The sequence below is a fragment of the Rana temporaria genome, chromosome 12 (assembly GCF_905171775.1).
Source record: "Rana temporaria chromosome 12, aRanTem1.1, whole genome shotgun sequence".
In the NCBI taxonomy this organism is placed as follows: Eukaryota; Metazoa; Chordata; class Amphibia; order Anura; family Ranidae; genus Rana; species Rana temporaria.
Window position 1 is genome coordinate 40,177,625 of NC_053500.1, and position 16,108 is coordinate 40,193,732.

Here is a 16,108-nt window from a genome sequence, read left to right on the forward strand (position 1 = left end):
ACTTCTTGGAAGAAAGGTTGATGCGACAGGTGTATATGTACAATGTTCAAATAGGGATATAGTAGAGTGTTTCCCCAGGGTAAAGTTGTCTGTGCACAGTGTCCCATTGAAGCAGCAAAGAAAGGTGTGTAAAGGTGGGCAATTGCCCCCTCACCAACGGCCAGGCCGATTCAATGACTTCCGAACAGTGGTTCCTGAAGAGACGCCCTTATAGCGGTTCCACTCGAAACCATCATCCGATGGACAGCACCAAGCTTGGGTTGTTGTACAATCAGGGTGATGCTGGATAATCAGCAAGCAGGGATGGGCCCTTCTCAGCCTGGTTGGAATGTCTTACACCATGTGATAGGACACAACCTTACCCTCACGGAACGGAAATGTCCGTCACACATCAGGCCCAGGAGGAAGAAAGCATAGCCCCTCTCATTCCTCCTGATGATAGCAAAGATCCCTGAGATAAGAAGTCCAGTTGCATAGTCACACAAAGTTATTGCCATTCCTAGGAATTACTAATCCCACAATCCTTTGGGTTGGCTCACAGATATGAGGTCAGTCACTGGGCAATACAGTACATAGAAATGGTGGGAATCTGTGCAACTGGATTTTATCTCTCCGTCGCACTGCCTCCTTTTCGTAAGACGTCCTTAGAGAATACCACTGCCAGTCTTATTATTTATTATTTCATTGCTTTACGCCTCCCTTAATGGTAGGTTGTCTTTGTCGACCCTTTCCTTTGAGACACAATGGGTGTGGGATCTTGGTTTGGGTGTTGAGGGGGAGGACTGGAGTAAGGCTTGGATGACAATAGCGAAATGCTCATTCAATACTAACATTCTAGAGGCTGCGTATAAAGTGCTCCTGCGTTGGTACTGGGTCCCGGCAAGGCTTGCCCACGCTTACCCTGGTAGCAGTAACAGATGTTTTCGGAATTGCAGTCATACATATGTGGTGGTTATGCCCACGTCTGATCGGCTTCTGGTCCAGAGTCTTTGGCCTATTGCAATCCTTTTTTCATGTAACAATTCGTAATGATGCCCGACTGGCTCTTTTATATTGCCCTTTACCAGGTCTTTTTACACACCAGCGGAAATTGGCCTCATACCTTTTTATATATGCCAAGCGAACTATAGCCCAGGCCTGGAAGACTCCGACTGTTGCTTTTCAGGGAGTGAAAACCAGAATGACCGCCCTGATGGTTGATGAGCAGATGTCCAGTATTTTGAAGGATTCGCATGCAAAATTCTTGAAAGTTTTGGACTCTTGGATAACATACTCCTAGTCGGGGGCCCAACCCTGCCCCGACTAGCTTTGGTCGACTGTAAGCTTTGCTTGTTCAGGTCCCATGTCCATGGTACTCATCTTTTCTCTCTCTTTCTTTTTTTTCTTTCCCTTTTTATTCCTCCTCTGTCTTTCTTTTCCTCTTCAGTCTTGATAAGACGGCTATTATATGAAGACTGAATTCCCTTAGGAGACAATACAGTATAGCTTGTGCTATTTGTCTTGCCTCTACCCTGGCCCTTTTGGGTCCTGGTAACAGTTTACAGTTATGTTACTCATTCTACATACATAGGCTGTTTCTTTTGTATGTACCCATTCAATATTGCCCCTGCATGGGCAAACCATAGCTTGTCATACTCTCTTGAAACGTAATAAAAATATTGAAACAGAAATGACGGGAATCGCTATGGTTTGCAATTGCAGTCCACATTGCTACATAATGTTTAATGGACTTTATCTTACTAGTTTCTCAGATTTGCCAATCCCCATTTGCAAAAAAAGGCTTATTGTCAAAGGAGATGCAATCTTTGGGTTCTGTACCAAACAAACCACACAAGGCATTTATTATTTCTATGCTCTTTTCTTGCCTGGTATCCTGTCAGCGGTGCGAGGAGGAGACACTGACGCCGATCGCATTAGGATCTGGTGATATTTTCTAGACATGTGCACAGAATTTTTTTCCGTATTATTTTGTTCGTATTGTTCCGTAGGTTAGTTTCCGTTCGTTTTTCGTAAGACGCCCGTTTTCCTGTTCGTACCTGTTCGTTTTTCGTATGACGCAATTTTTTCGTATTCCGATCGTTTCGTATTTTGGTTACCGTTCTATTTTCGTACATGCAGGATGGTTCGTTATTCTGTTTAATTCATGTTCGTTACTTGTTAGACAATAATTTTCGTGAATTTTCGTCATTTTGTACTTTCGTAAATATATCGCGGGATTCGCGGCACTTTCAACACGCGGCTCATCCATATTAACTATTGTTAAGCCCCATACACTTGGTCAGACTTTTTTAACAACAAACATAAAAACGATCGATTTTCCGAACGTTCGTTCGTTTTTAAACTCCATCAGAAAACCATTTTTGGGTTCCAGGTTCAAAAGTCTGGCCAACTGATCTCCCTTCAAACGATGACATCTATAACAAAAGATTTGCATTCTGTATTTTGTTTGAATCCTTTTTCTGCTCGTATGTTCATATGACATCTATAACAAAAGATTTGCATTCTGTATTTTGAAACCAAATTATGAACAGAAAAAAGGAATTCAAAATACAGAATGCAAATCTTTTGTTATAGATGTCATATGAACATACGAGCAGAAAAAGGATTCAAACAAAATACAGAATGCAAATCTTTTGTTATAGATGTCATACGAACATACAAACAGAAAAATGATTCAAACACAATACAGAATGCAAATCTTTTGTTATAGATGTCATTTTCGTTCTTTTGCCGTTTTCGTTTTGTCGTATTTTCGTTGGATCGTTCGTTCGTATTTGCGGTTGTTCGTTATGCGGCTCATTCGTAATCCCGTCGTTTTCGTATTTTGGTGCTTTAATTTTTTCGTATGTACACATTATTCCGCGGGTACGAAAATGAACATTTTCGTACGAAAATGACATTCGTACGAACAGGAATGCACATATCTAATATTTTCAAATGCCTATTACTGTTTGAATGAATGTACGTTGAATATATAAGGGGAGCCTGATGTACTGGGACTTGAGGGTTTTACATATTAAAAGCTGAATTACGCTGTGGTGGCTTTTTCTGTTCTTGCTTGTTTTACCTGAGGGTCCTTAAAGCATCTAGTTCCATGATAGAAGCTGTCCGCTGAGATCTATGGTTAATGAAGTGTTATTCACTGAAAGGCGTATTTTATATTTCATTGCGGTGAGTTTGAACCCCGACGGGGCGAGTGATCACAACTGGTGAATTAAGATTTTTGGTGGATGGTGCACACTGCTATTTTTCTTTCTTTTTCAACACTCCTTCTGGGACATTTCTCATCTGCTTCTCAGCATTGATTTTTGATTTTTGGACTGCTTGGTGGGAGTGACAACACCACCTATAGAGTAGCGCTGTTGTGCTTTATTTTTGTTGAATGGACTTACCTTTTCAATAAGTGTTAGAGTACTTGTTTATATATGCTCTTTTCCTGCTTTTGTATTTTAACCACTTCAGCCTCAAAGGATGTGGCTGCCAAATGACCAGAGCACTTTTTGGGATTCGGCACTGCGTTGCTTTAACTGACAATTGCGCGGTCTTACGACATGGCTTCCAAGCAAAATTAAGGTCCTTTTTTCCCTGCAAATAGAACTTTCTTTTGGTGGTATTTGATCACCTCTGCATTTTTTTTTTTTGCGCTATAAACAAAAATAGAGCGACAATTTTGAAAAAAAGGATTATTTTTTACTTTTTGCTATAATAAATATCCCCAAAAAATATATACAAAAAACTATTTTTTTTCCTCAGTTTAGGCCGATATGTATTCTTCTACACATTTCTGGTAAAAAAATCTCAATAAGTTTATTGATTGGTTTGCGCAAAAGTTATAGAGTCGACAAAATAGGGGATAGTTTTATGGCATTTTTATAAAAAAAATTCTACTAATAATGGCGGTGATCAACGATTTTTATCGTGACTGCAACATTATGGCGGACACATCAGATACTTTTGACGCTATTTTGGGACCATTATCATTTATACAGCAATCGGTGCTATACAAATGCTCTGATTTCTGTGTAAATGACACTGGCAGGGAAGGGGTTAATCAATAGGGGGCTAAGAAGGGGTTAAAGGGTCACTAAAGGAATTTTTTTCTTAGCTAAATAGCTTCCTTTACCTTACTGCAGTCCTGGTTTCATGTCCTCATTGTTCGTTTTTGCTCTGATGTTGCTGTAATCCTTCTCTGTTCTGAACACTTCCTTGTTGTCTGTTTCCTGATGAAAAAAGTCATGGGAGCTTTCTCTCTGTGGTCACTAATCAAGGAGGTGTGATTACTGTGTGTCTAAAACCCCTCAACACCAATCAGTTTCGTTTTACAAACCATCACTGCCCTGTATTGGCTCTGAGTCTTTGTACATCACATAAGCAGGAAACAGCATGCAAAAACGAAACTGCAGGTACATTATATGATTGATTTTTATCTATTTTTAATCATTTTTAAAAGGAATCAGTTAACTATTATGTCTCTATACCCTGTAAACAGTAATTTCAGCAAAAAAAAATTCCTTTACAACTCCTTTAAGTGTGTCCTAGGGAGTGATTCTAACTGTGGGGGGGGCTGGGCTTACTGTGACATGACACTGATCGCTGCTCCCAATGACAGGGAGCAGACGATCAGTGTCCTGTCACTAGGCAGAACATGCAGAACTAGGCAGAACTTGTTTACACAGGCATCCCCCCATTCTGCAGCTCCATGACACGATCGCAGGACACCGGCGGACATAGAGTCCACGGGTCTCGCGGGCACGGTCACGAAGCTTGTGGCAGGCAAACTTAAAGGGACGTATATATACGCCCATTTGCCTGTCCATGCCATTCTGCCAACGTAAAAGTGCGTGCAGCGGTCGGCAAGTGGTTAAAACAAAACAGCTCTGACTCCCCCCCAAAAAATATGTGCTTTTCATTTAAAATATTAAAAAAATGTTGACCAGATGTCCGAGTGAGAGGGGCAGGTTTGCTTGCCGCCCCCCCCCCCCAAAATATTAAAGGGGTTTTCCACCCATTTTTTAAGTTTATTAAAAGTCAGCAGCTACAAAAAGTGTAGCTGCTGGCTTTTAGTAAACTGACACTTACCTGCTCCAGCGTTCCAGCGACACGCCGGCCGGGGGTCCGCTCCTCTCCCCCCCTCCCCGGCCGGCGTCTTCATTGTCACTGTGGCCACCCGGCCGTGACAGCTTTCGGCTTCACGGCCGGGCACCCACTGCGCATGCGCGAGCGGCGCGGTCCGGCGCTGCGCTGTTTGATTGGACAGGCGATCGCCTGGGACCTGTTACGTGGAAGGGGCTGCCAAAAGGCGATATGACCTGAAGCCCCCACTCCCCCCCCAAAAAAATTACATGCCAAATGTGGCATGTAAGGGGGAGAGGAGTGGGTTAAGAGGAAGTTCCATTTTTGGGTGGAACTCCTCTTTAAGCACCAGCCGGCACTGATGGCAACTCAAAGTTTGGATTTATACCCACTTTCCTGGTGACTTTGATGATCAGGAAAGAGAGTGTGAATCTCCCCGCAGGAGACACAGACGGTAATCCAAACCTCTCACCACCCTATATAAATTTGAAAAAAGGAGTTCTGCCTCAAGTTATACTTTAAATGCCACCATGGTAACAATAACATCATTCAGCAAGAGCATTTTCAGTGATTGTATTCAGTGATGTGGTTGAGTATTGAGTAGGCTACACCTTACTAAAGGTGATTAAGCCACTATTGATATTTTCCCCTCCCTGCCTAAATCTCATGGTGAATAATTCAGTTTGAAAATCTAATGACACAATTCAAAATACGCCTAATAAATAAAAAATATAAAAAGTGTCATGTACTGTTGAAAAGCAACGTGTTAGATGAAATGTAAGAAAAAAAATACCAGAATACATTTATTGCAGAACTTTTTTTAGAGATAAATATAAGAATATACATGTATGATAATACAGCCTGGGCTGTTGTTTGAAATCACAGGGTCTACCTGACAGGTTTTCCAATCTTTAAAAATGGCTTTTACAATTAAAAAATTTTTTTTTTACAATACATTTTTTTAATTAATATTATTATTATATTTTTAAAAAAATCATTTTTTTTATTACAACTCTGTTGTAGGGTTTGTGGCATGGATGAAACAGACAGCTTTGAGACAGAGAAAGGCATTGAGGACACATTCTCAAATTCCTTTCTCTGTAGCCTCAGCTGCGCCACAGATGAATGAACAGGAGACAGAGGCTCCTGTTCATTCATAAGCTGAAACATAGTAAAAACAGTTTACTATGCTCAGTTATCAATGGACACAGGAGTGATCAGTATCGATCGCTCACTGTGTCCAATTCAGAAAAGGAGGGGGCTGGTAAATTACATATTTACCGACCCCTTCCCCACTCTCCATCCACCTGTGTACCCGCAGCTGGTGGGAGAGTTAAGCTGGCAGCACAGCCGGGGGTCGAGAGCCCAGGCACACAGGGGGATCAGAGGCACCAAAGGGAAGGATATCTTTGCGGTGAGATGGGAGGACAATTACAGAGAGCTGCACTGTGTCTGTGTCTCTCACTCCATCAGCTGAAAGCTGGCTGAAGGGAAAGGGGGACAAACTGGCTTTCAGCTGCTGGAAGGAGAGACACAGACACAGTGCATTGTTCTGTAATTGTCCTCCTGTCCCACTGCACCAATCCTCCTTCTGTCTGCCCCCCCAGTGTACCCCCTATCAGAGGCCCTGAATGCAGTTATAACAACTATTACAGTATGTTACCAGATGACAACACAGGATGACAATTGGAAGACAGGAAATTCAGCAGTGTCTTAAACTTATACCAGGAAGTGCCTGCACAAAATGTTCATGGCAGTATCATCAGGTTTATTTTAAAACTGCATGTTTAACCACTTGCCGCCCGCCAATGACAAATTGACGGCGGCAAAGTGGTTGTAGAATCCTGACCGGACGTCATATGACGTCCTCAGGATTCTGAGCCGCTGCGCGCCCCCGGGGGCGCGCATCGCGGCGATCGTTGTTGCGGGGTGTCAGTCTGACACCCCGCAACACCGATCTCGGTAAAGAGTCTCTCACGGAGACTCTTTACCACGTGATCAGCCGTGTCGAATCACGGCTGATCACGATGTAAACAGGAAGAGCCGTCGATGGCTCTTCCTCACTCGCGTCTGACAGACGCGAGTAGAGGAGAGCCGATCGGCGGCTCTCCTGACAGGGGGGGGGTCGCGCTGATTGTTTATCAGCGCAGCCCCCCCTCGGATCGCCACATGGACCACCAGGGAAGCCCACCCTGGACCACCAGGGAAGGGCAGGAAGAAAAAAAACGGGGCAAAAAAAAAGTCAACAAAAAAAAAAAAAGTTTGAAAAAAAAAAAAAAAAGTTAAAAAAAAAAAAAATAAGTCTGGAAAAAAAAATAAAGATGCCAATCAGTGCCCACAAATGGGCACTGACTGGCAACAAAAGGAAAACAGTGCCGCCCCACAGTGTCCATCAGTGCCGCCCCACAGTGTCCATCAGTCCTGCCCCACAGTGTCCATCAGTGCCACCCCACAGTGTCCATCAGTGCCACCCCACAGTGCCCATCAGTGCCACCCCACAGTGCCCATCAGTGCCGCCCATCAGTGCCGCCCATGAGTGCCCATCAGTGCCGCCCATGTGCATATGAGTGCCGCCTATGTGTGCCCATCAGTGCCGCCCATGTGCCCATCAGTGCCGCCTATGAGTGCCCATCAGTGCCGCATATCAGCGCCCATCAGTGCCGCATACCAGTGCCGCCAATCAGTACCACCTCATCTGTGCCCGTCAGTACTACCTCATCGATGTCCATCAGTGCCATCTCATCTGTGCCCATCAGTGCCGCCATATCAGTGCCCATAATTGAAAGAGAAAACTTACTTATTTACAAAAAAATGTACAGAAAAAAATAAAAACGTATTTTTTTTTCAAAATTTCCAGTCTTTTTTTAGTTGTTGCGCAAAAAAAAAAAAATCGCAGAGGTGATCAAATACCACCAAAAGAAAGCTCTATTTGTGGGGAAAAAAGGACGCCATTTTTGTTTGGGTACAGTGTAGCACGACCGCGCAATTGCCATTCAAAGTGCGACAGTGCTGAAAGCTGAAAATTGGCTTGGGCGGGAAGGTGTATACGTGCCCTGTATGGAAGTGGTTAAAAACTCTGAAAATGACCTTTGAAATTACATTAAAGGGGTTGTAAAGGTTTGTTTTAAATTTTCTAAATAGGTTCCTTTAAGTTAGTGCATTGTTTGTTCACTTACCATTTCCTTCGATTTCCCTTCTAAATATTTTTTTTCTTGATCGATATTTTCGTTTTTTTGGGATAGAAATGTTGTGTTAGGCCTTGTACACACGACCGAGGAACTCGTCGGAAAAGACACATCGTTTTCCTCGACGAGTTCCTGGTTAGGTTTGTCGAGGAACTTGACAAGCTTTCTTTGCGTACACACTGTCAAGACCAAATCTCCTCATTCTCAAACGCGGTGACGTACAACACATACAACGGCAGGGGAAGTTCAATTCCACTGGCACAACCCTTGGGGCTGCTTTTGCTAATCTCATGTTACTGCGTGCTAAGTAAAAGTTTAGTAAGAGACAATTTGCACTTTTCATACTGTTACAGCGTGACAAATGTGTTATCTTCATTACAAACGCTACTTTTACCGAAGGTGCGCTCCTGTCTCATACTTTATTCTGAGCTTCCGAGGGTTTCTAAGCATACACACGAACGTGTTTCTCGCCGAAAACCAGCCCGACGAGGAACATGACGAGGAAATTTAGACTCCCATCGAGGAAAAAGAGAACTGTTCCTCGACAGTTTCCTGAAAAACATACACATGACCGGTTTCCTCGGCAAAAAAGCTCTGCCACCAAGTTTCTTGATGGATACTGTTGAGGAAAACGGTCGTGTGTACGAGGCCTAAGAGGAAAAAAGAGGGGATCTTAGGGTAGTATAAAGTCAACCAACCTATGTCATATGATTCTGACGTCAGTTCTGAAGGCCCTTAATGTTGGGCAGGACCAGAACTCATAGGGAATGGTTCCCTTATCCATGTTGCATTGTCAGCAGTGATATGTGACATTCAGGTAGAAATTATGAAGGGTAGTTGGTGTTCACTACCATCTAAATTGAACTTTGAAGTTAGTTTCTTGGTATTTTTTGCAGGCAGAGGAATTTAGCGAGAAGTATAGTATCTTTTGGCATTGTTCTGGAGTACCTGTAGATCTTTATCCCAGAGCCTTAATTTTGAGGTCTTGTGCTCTGGTTTTGGTTTGAATATCTGTGTGAAGAGGATAGACAAGGGGAGTCTGAGGCCGCGTACACACGATCAGTCCATCCGATGAGAGCGGTCCGAAGGACCGTTTTCATCGGTTAACCGATGAAGCTGACTGATGGTCTGATGTGCCTACACACCATCGGTTAAAAAAACGAATGGTGTCAGACGTAAAACACACGACGTGCTAAAAAAAAAAAGAAGTTCAATGCTTCCAAGCATGCGTCAACTTGATTCTGAGCATGCGTGGCCTTTTGACCGATGCCTTTGCATACTAACAATCGGTTTTGACCCATCGGTTAGGCGTCCATCGGTTCAATTTTAAAACAAGTTCTCTTTTTTTCGACCGACCGTCTGTACGCGGCCTAAGAAGACCTGTGTCCATGCAGAATTGTTCAAAAGAAGAAAGGGGTTTTCAGAACAATGTGGAGGTGATTTTGCGGAGGTCAAGGTCATAGGTACAAACAGTTTTCAAAATGGCTCCTATCAGCATCAGCACTCACTGTCCGGAATAGAAACAATTTGAGACTTGATATCACTTTTTGGAAAACAAAGACCAGAAAGGGCCATCTAAAACAATTGGATCCCCAATGCTTGATAGCCTCCTGAGCTGCCAATGTTCAGGCACAAAGGCCTTGGGTCTGTGAAGGATCGTACCGTGGGGTGGGTCTTCATTAGTGCTGGAAGCTGGGAGGAGCACCAGTGTAGTCTGTTTAGGGATAAGGTCGAAATGGATTGTTCAAAAGTCATCCAATTCTTAGGCAGCCAATAGATTATGCAATTTCCTTTCCTTCCACCAAAATTGCTCAATTAATCCATCAACACTTGCTCCTCTCGTAATGCCATTGGGACCCTTACCTCGCCGGTAGAACACAATAATTAGTGTTACTGGCTATTGCCAATGGCACTAATTGTTTGGAAAAAATGTGACAGGCACACAAGTTGATCAATAGCCCATACATGATTCGATAAATGAATTCTTCTGGTCCCTGAACCAGCTGAATTTTGATCCATGCTTACACTAGTTCAACAATCGCACTAGGTGACATGCTGATTGGTATCTGGCTATGTCTGGCAAGGCTATACCCTTTGGGTAAACTGATGAGAATGAATTTAAGTCTAGGATATTTATTGGCCTAGACAAAGATGGAAGATATAAGACAAGAAGGAGCTATAGAAGTTTTTGTAGAAGAGGCTTTTTTTTTAATATTGCAGCTCCCACACTATGAAAACATGCCTGAATTCCATTTAAAGAGCAGAGATAGGACATTTTGTAGGCGGGGCAGGAATCTGAGGGCAAATGTGTCTTTTAGGTCTCCTGGGATTGGAGTGCCTAGATACTTTATAGCTTTATAATTTGAAAGTTATCTTTCAATTTAAATATCTATTTTTTGGAAGTTAATTTTCAGACAGAAGAGTTCTCCATAGGTTTCAAATTATTTGAGGAGATTAGCAAGGGAAATAACTGAGTTGGTTAGGGAGATGTAGAGTTGTAGATCACTTATGTAAGCAGAGAACCTGTATTGTCTTTCTCTGATCTGGAGTTCTTTAATGTCAGGGTTTAACTGATTCTGCATAAAAGGTGCTATAAGGTAAGCCTGGACGTGTTCCATTGGAGGTTGTAAAAAGTTCAAAATATACTGCATTTAAAAGCACCTTGACCAAGGCTGAGGAGATTTACCCACCTTAAAGCGGATGTGCCACTAAAAAACTATATTAAAAGCAAGCAGCTACAAATACTGCAGCTGCTGACTTTTAATATAAGGACACTTACCTGTCCTGGAGTCCAGCGGTGATCGCAGCAGATGACGAGCCGATCGCTCGTCACCCTGCTGCTCCCCCCTCCATCCACGGTGAGGGAACCAGGAAGTGAAGCGCTCCGGCTTCACTGCCCGGTTCCCTACGGCGCATGCGCGAGTCGCGCTGCGCCCGCCGATTGGCTCCCGCTGTGTGCTGGGAGCCGAGTGTTCCCAGCATACAACGGGGGGGGGGGCGACGGGAAGCGGAGGAAAAACCCGTCCTTTGCCCGTATCGTAGGGCCGGAAGTGGGTGCAGATACCTGTCTGTAGACAGGTATCTGCACCCCCCTCCCCCCTGAAAGGTGTCAAATGTGACACCGGAGGGGGGGAGGGTTCCGATCAGCGGGACTCCACTTTAGAGTGGAGATCCGTTTCTCCTAGGCCTATGTATGTGCCGTAAGACCCAGATTTTATTTACCAGCTCAGCCAGTCAAAGGCTTTCTCATTCTTAGTCACCAATAAAAGGCAGAGAATGAAACAGATTCTGATTGAGTGAATCAGATTAAGCACTTTGATGGTAATGTTGTGGGCTTCGAAAGTTAGAATAAAGCCCATTTGATCGAAGTTGAAAGTAGTGCGAAGGAGAGAAGGTACTGGGCCAGGACAGCCTTTCTTATAGGAGTTCAGTTTGTTTTGTAAAGCGGTATTACATTTTAACAGCACATTGTTGATGTTGTTTTAAGGATTTATTAAGGATTTATTATAATAAAGTGGTATTTTGCTAAAGTGCAGTCACCCATTTAAGGTTCTTTTTGATGTCTCTGTGTTGAGCTGGACTTACACCCACCATGTGGATAGAATAATGTAGACCAACCTGCAGTTGTATACATCTTTGGTTAAAGCGGTTGTAAACCGCATAAACTTTTTTTTTTTTCCCCCAAACCTGCAATGCAAAAGGCATAATAGGCTAGTATGCACCGCATACTAGCCTATTATGAAATACTTACCTCGGAACGAGGTGTGTACCACTTACCTGGTCCACGCCGAGCAGGATGTCATCTTGCTCCGGCGTGTCTTCCGGGTATCGCCGCTCCAGCGCTGTGATTGGCTGGAGCGGCGATGACGTCACTCCCGCGCGTGCGCGCGGGAGATTTAAAATCGGCAGGGTCCGGCGATGCCGGTCCTTCAGCCGTGGAGTCCCCCCTGCGCATGCGCCGCCCGCATTGCGGGGGTAATATCTCCTAAACCGTGCAGGTTTAGGAGATATTCTCCTTACCTACAGGTAAGCCTTGTTGTAGGCTTACCTGTAGGTAAAAGTCCAAATAGTGGGTTTACAACCACTTTAAGCTTTTGGACATCTTGAGTGAGATCAGCTAAAAGACATATACCCAAACCTGCAGCACCACTCCAAACTGCCTCCACTCGTTCAAGAGCTTTTAGGCCCTGTACACACCATCAGTCCAAACTAATTAAAACGGACTGAAGTTCAGTTTCATCGGTTAACCGATGAAGCAGACTGATGGTCTGATGTGCCTACACACCATCAGTTCAAAAACCGATCGAGTCCAACGCGGTGATGTAAAACACAACGACGTGCTGAAAAAAATTTAAGTTCAATGCTTCCAAGCATGCGTCGACTTGATTCTGAGCATGCCCGGGTTTGGAACCGATGCTTTTGCGTACTAAACATCGGTTTTGACCTATCGGTCAGGCGTCCATCGGTTCAATTTTAAAGCAAGTTCTCTGTTTCTGGACTGAAGGACTACAGACCGATGGGGCGTACACACGGTCGGTTTAGACCGATGAACCTGAACTTCAGTCGGTTTTCATCGGTTTGGACTGATCGTGTGTACATGGCCTTAGGGTACCAGCTCCAGCCCGTCTTCGCTTCCATAAAAGTGTAAAAAAAATTGATGGCCGCCCTCCGATCTAAATCCTTTGTACTGTTTTTTTCCATGAAAACCAAAGTGAATGCATACCACACTTCCAAGATGCATTTCACCCTAAAGACTTGTTCACAGGAAGTAGGTATCTTAGGAGTGAAACGCACCTGGAGAGTGTGGTATGCTGGGTGGAGACAGAATGTATGCATTCACTTTAATTTTCATGGAATAAAACATGACTAGGGCAGTCAGATATCTTACTACCCCCACCAAACATGTATAAAAAACCTTACCTATCACTATACAATAACGACACTGGCACTGTATTGGATTTAAATGGCCTGTTCGACCTTTTATTAACAAAAACCAAATAAACTATAAACATTATTTAAATACTCCAGCTACAATCAAATAACTGGTTGCCGACCCCTGATGACCCCATCTTTCAACTTTGGAATCTGTGGTACCTCTAAGTTAGCATCTATCCCCAGCCACCAAAATGCCTCGGGGACTCACTAACTGACCACAGACCCCACCACCTTACTACCCGGTAGTCTAGACTGAAACCAGACAAACCGGGAGGACTCCATACCTGAGATGGGTCCCACCGTTTTCTCAACAAAGCTCATGTTTTATAGCCATCGTCAAGAAGCCAACCGTAATGACCCTCTTCTTCATCCCAGGCAAACCACATCTATTAGGTAGGGCGGGCGGGAGGGAACGTTCCACCATGATTTTTCTCAGACTGCTGAGGCTCTGCTCCACCCACCACTGAACTATCTATACTACTCCTCCCCACTCTACGTAACCTCCAATCCAGTAACAGTAAGTTCTTGTCACTAATCACCCTCCCCCTTTTCTTTAACCTCTTCCTTTTTGGTAGCTACTTCCACCCTGTCATGTATGTCCTGCGCTTACTTTTCATTTCAGCTGCGTACATGTCTATACGTAAAAATTAAGATAGCGTGCGTTTCTCAATTTTTTCAATGTCTTTGACCAGCTGCTGCTAAATGATAGACTTTTGGTTAATGTGCCAATTTGCCCAATATGGGCAATTTGTTTGCTGAACTGGAGGCTGAGTTTGACTTGAAACCCAAGCTCATCTCTAGCATTAATGCACCACAACAATGCGAATATGCCTTTATAAATTCCTTTTAAGCATTGAAGCAAGCAAAAAGGAGACTTTTTTGCTTTATGTTTACCTATTGGCTATTTAAAAATGAATGCAAGTTTTCTCATCTATAAAAGCTAAACCAAGTACATAATAGGATTGTAGGATAATAAGGATTTTGCGTTTTTTTGCAGTCTGGAGAATCTAAATTTGAATAGTGGGCATACGCTGAAAACACATACATGGGCATTGCATTCGAGGGGTGAATCACTTTTCGGGCTACATACCCACCAGCAACGCATCTACATTTCATGTACACTAATAAACAGTCAATCATTCCAACAATATGGGAATTAGTCAATAGTGAATTATTACATTTAGATTAGCTGACAGTAGGAAATTTGAAATGATTCCCCTTAAACAAAAGTCTAATGTAATCCAATTGTTAAGATCCTTCAGACATGTTGAGTCAAAGACTGATCATGGTGGAAAAGAACACCCTGAACCACATGCTATGTCTCAGTGCGGTCTCGTCTATCCCTTGGCACTGGACCTAGTGATTCATTCTGATGTGTAATCTGCTGTTGGGCATTAAGATTTCATTGAGTGTTACTGCTTGTCAGTTGTTGGTGTTTCATCTTTACCAAGTATGCCACATTGGCAATGCCAGTGAATTTATTAGGACAATAGAACCCATTGTTGCTAAACAAGTGACAACTGCACTGATAATCTAATGACTAGTAGTGTGCCAACTATGGTACAAGGGGAGGACAATGTTTTATTCCAGAGTAGGCTACAACATAGGGGCTCAGAAAGACAAGTGGGGCCCATCAGGAGGCCAAAAGGAGAGGCAAGGTGGATGGGATAAAGGGAGTCCCTCTTTTAATCTCAAGGGTTCCTATATTAAGAGGCTAGACCACACTAAATATATATTTAGGGTCTGGGGTCTAGGAGTGGAGGACTGCTCAATGTTACTGGTCAGAACAGTAAAGGCATAGCTCTAGGGTCTTGGGTATAGGAGTGGAGGACTACACTGGCTGCCAGTAAAAGACAGAATTGCATTTAAAGCACTCTGCCTGACACATAAGTGCATCCATGGGAAGGCTCCGCAATATCTTTGCGACAAGATAGAACCTCACAATTCGAATCGCGTTCTGCGATCCACCGACCAAAATCTGGTCAGGGTACCAAAAACCAAATACAAGTCCAAAGGAGAAAGAAGGTTTGCTTTTCAGGGTCCTAGACTATGGAACGCTTTACCAACCAGCATTCGGTTGGAGGAAAACCACCTGACTTTCAGAAGACGGATCAAAACTCTGCTCTTTTGATGTCATGAGACACGAACAACTAGTGCCCAGAAGCGATTCAGTTCGCATGCGCCGCGCTTTATAAGTTTTTCATTCATTCATTCATTCAATGTTACTGGTCAGAACAGTAAAGGCATACCTCTAGGGTCTGGGGTATAGGAGTGGAGGACTACTCAATGTTACTGGTCAGAACAGTAAAGGCATACCTCTAGGGTCTGGGGTATAGGAGTGGAGGACTACTCAATGTTACTGGTCAGAACAGTAAAGGCATACCTCTAGGGTCTGGGGTATAGGAGTGGAGGACTACTCAATGTTACTGGTCAGAACAGTAAAGGCATACCTCTAGGGTCTGGGGTATAGGAGTGGAGGACTGCTCAATGTTACTGGTCAGAACAGTAAAGGCATACCTCTAGGGTCTGGGGTATAGGAGTGGAGGACTACTCAATGTTACTGGTCAGTACTGCCATCAGAAAAGTAAAGGCATACCTTTTATATAGGGTGACCAGATTTCCAAACTACCATTTAGGGACACCCTCCCTTCCCAAAAATGAGCTTGTGTTGTAACGAATCACAGCACAGTGATTGGACACAAGAGGCGGGATTTATGATTTCTCCAATCACAAGCAGGGGGCGGGATTGTGCTCTTCCAGGCATTCCCGGGCAGGACAAGTACTGTCAGTGAGTAAAGTGGTGATGTGACGGCCTTTTTTGGGGGCATCAGATTGGCCGGGGGGGGGGGGGGCTGTGTCAGTGTCATTCCGGGACACTGTATTGTCCTGGAATGAATGTGCCCGGGACAGACCTG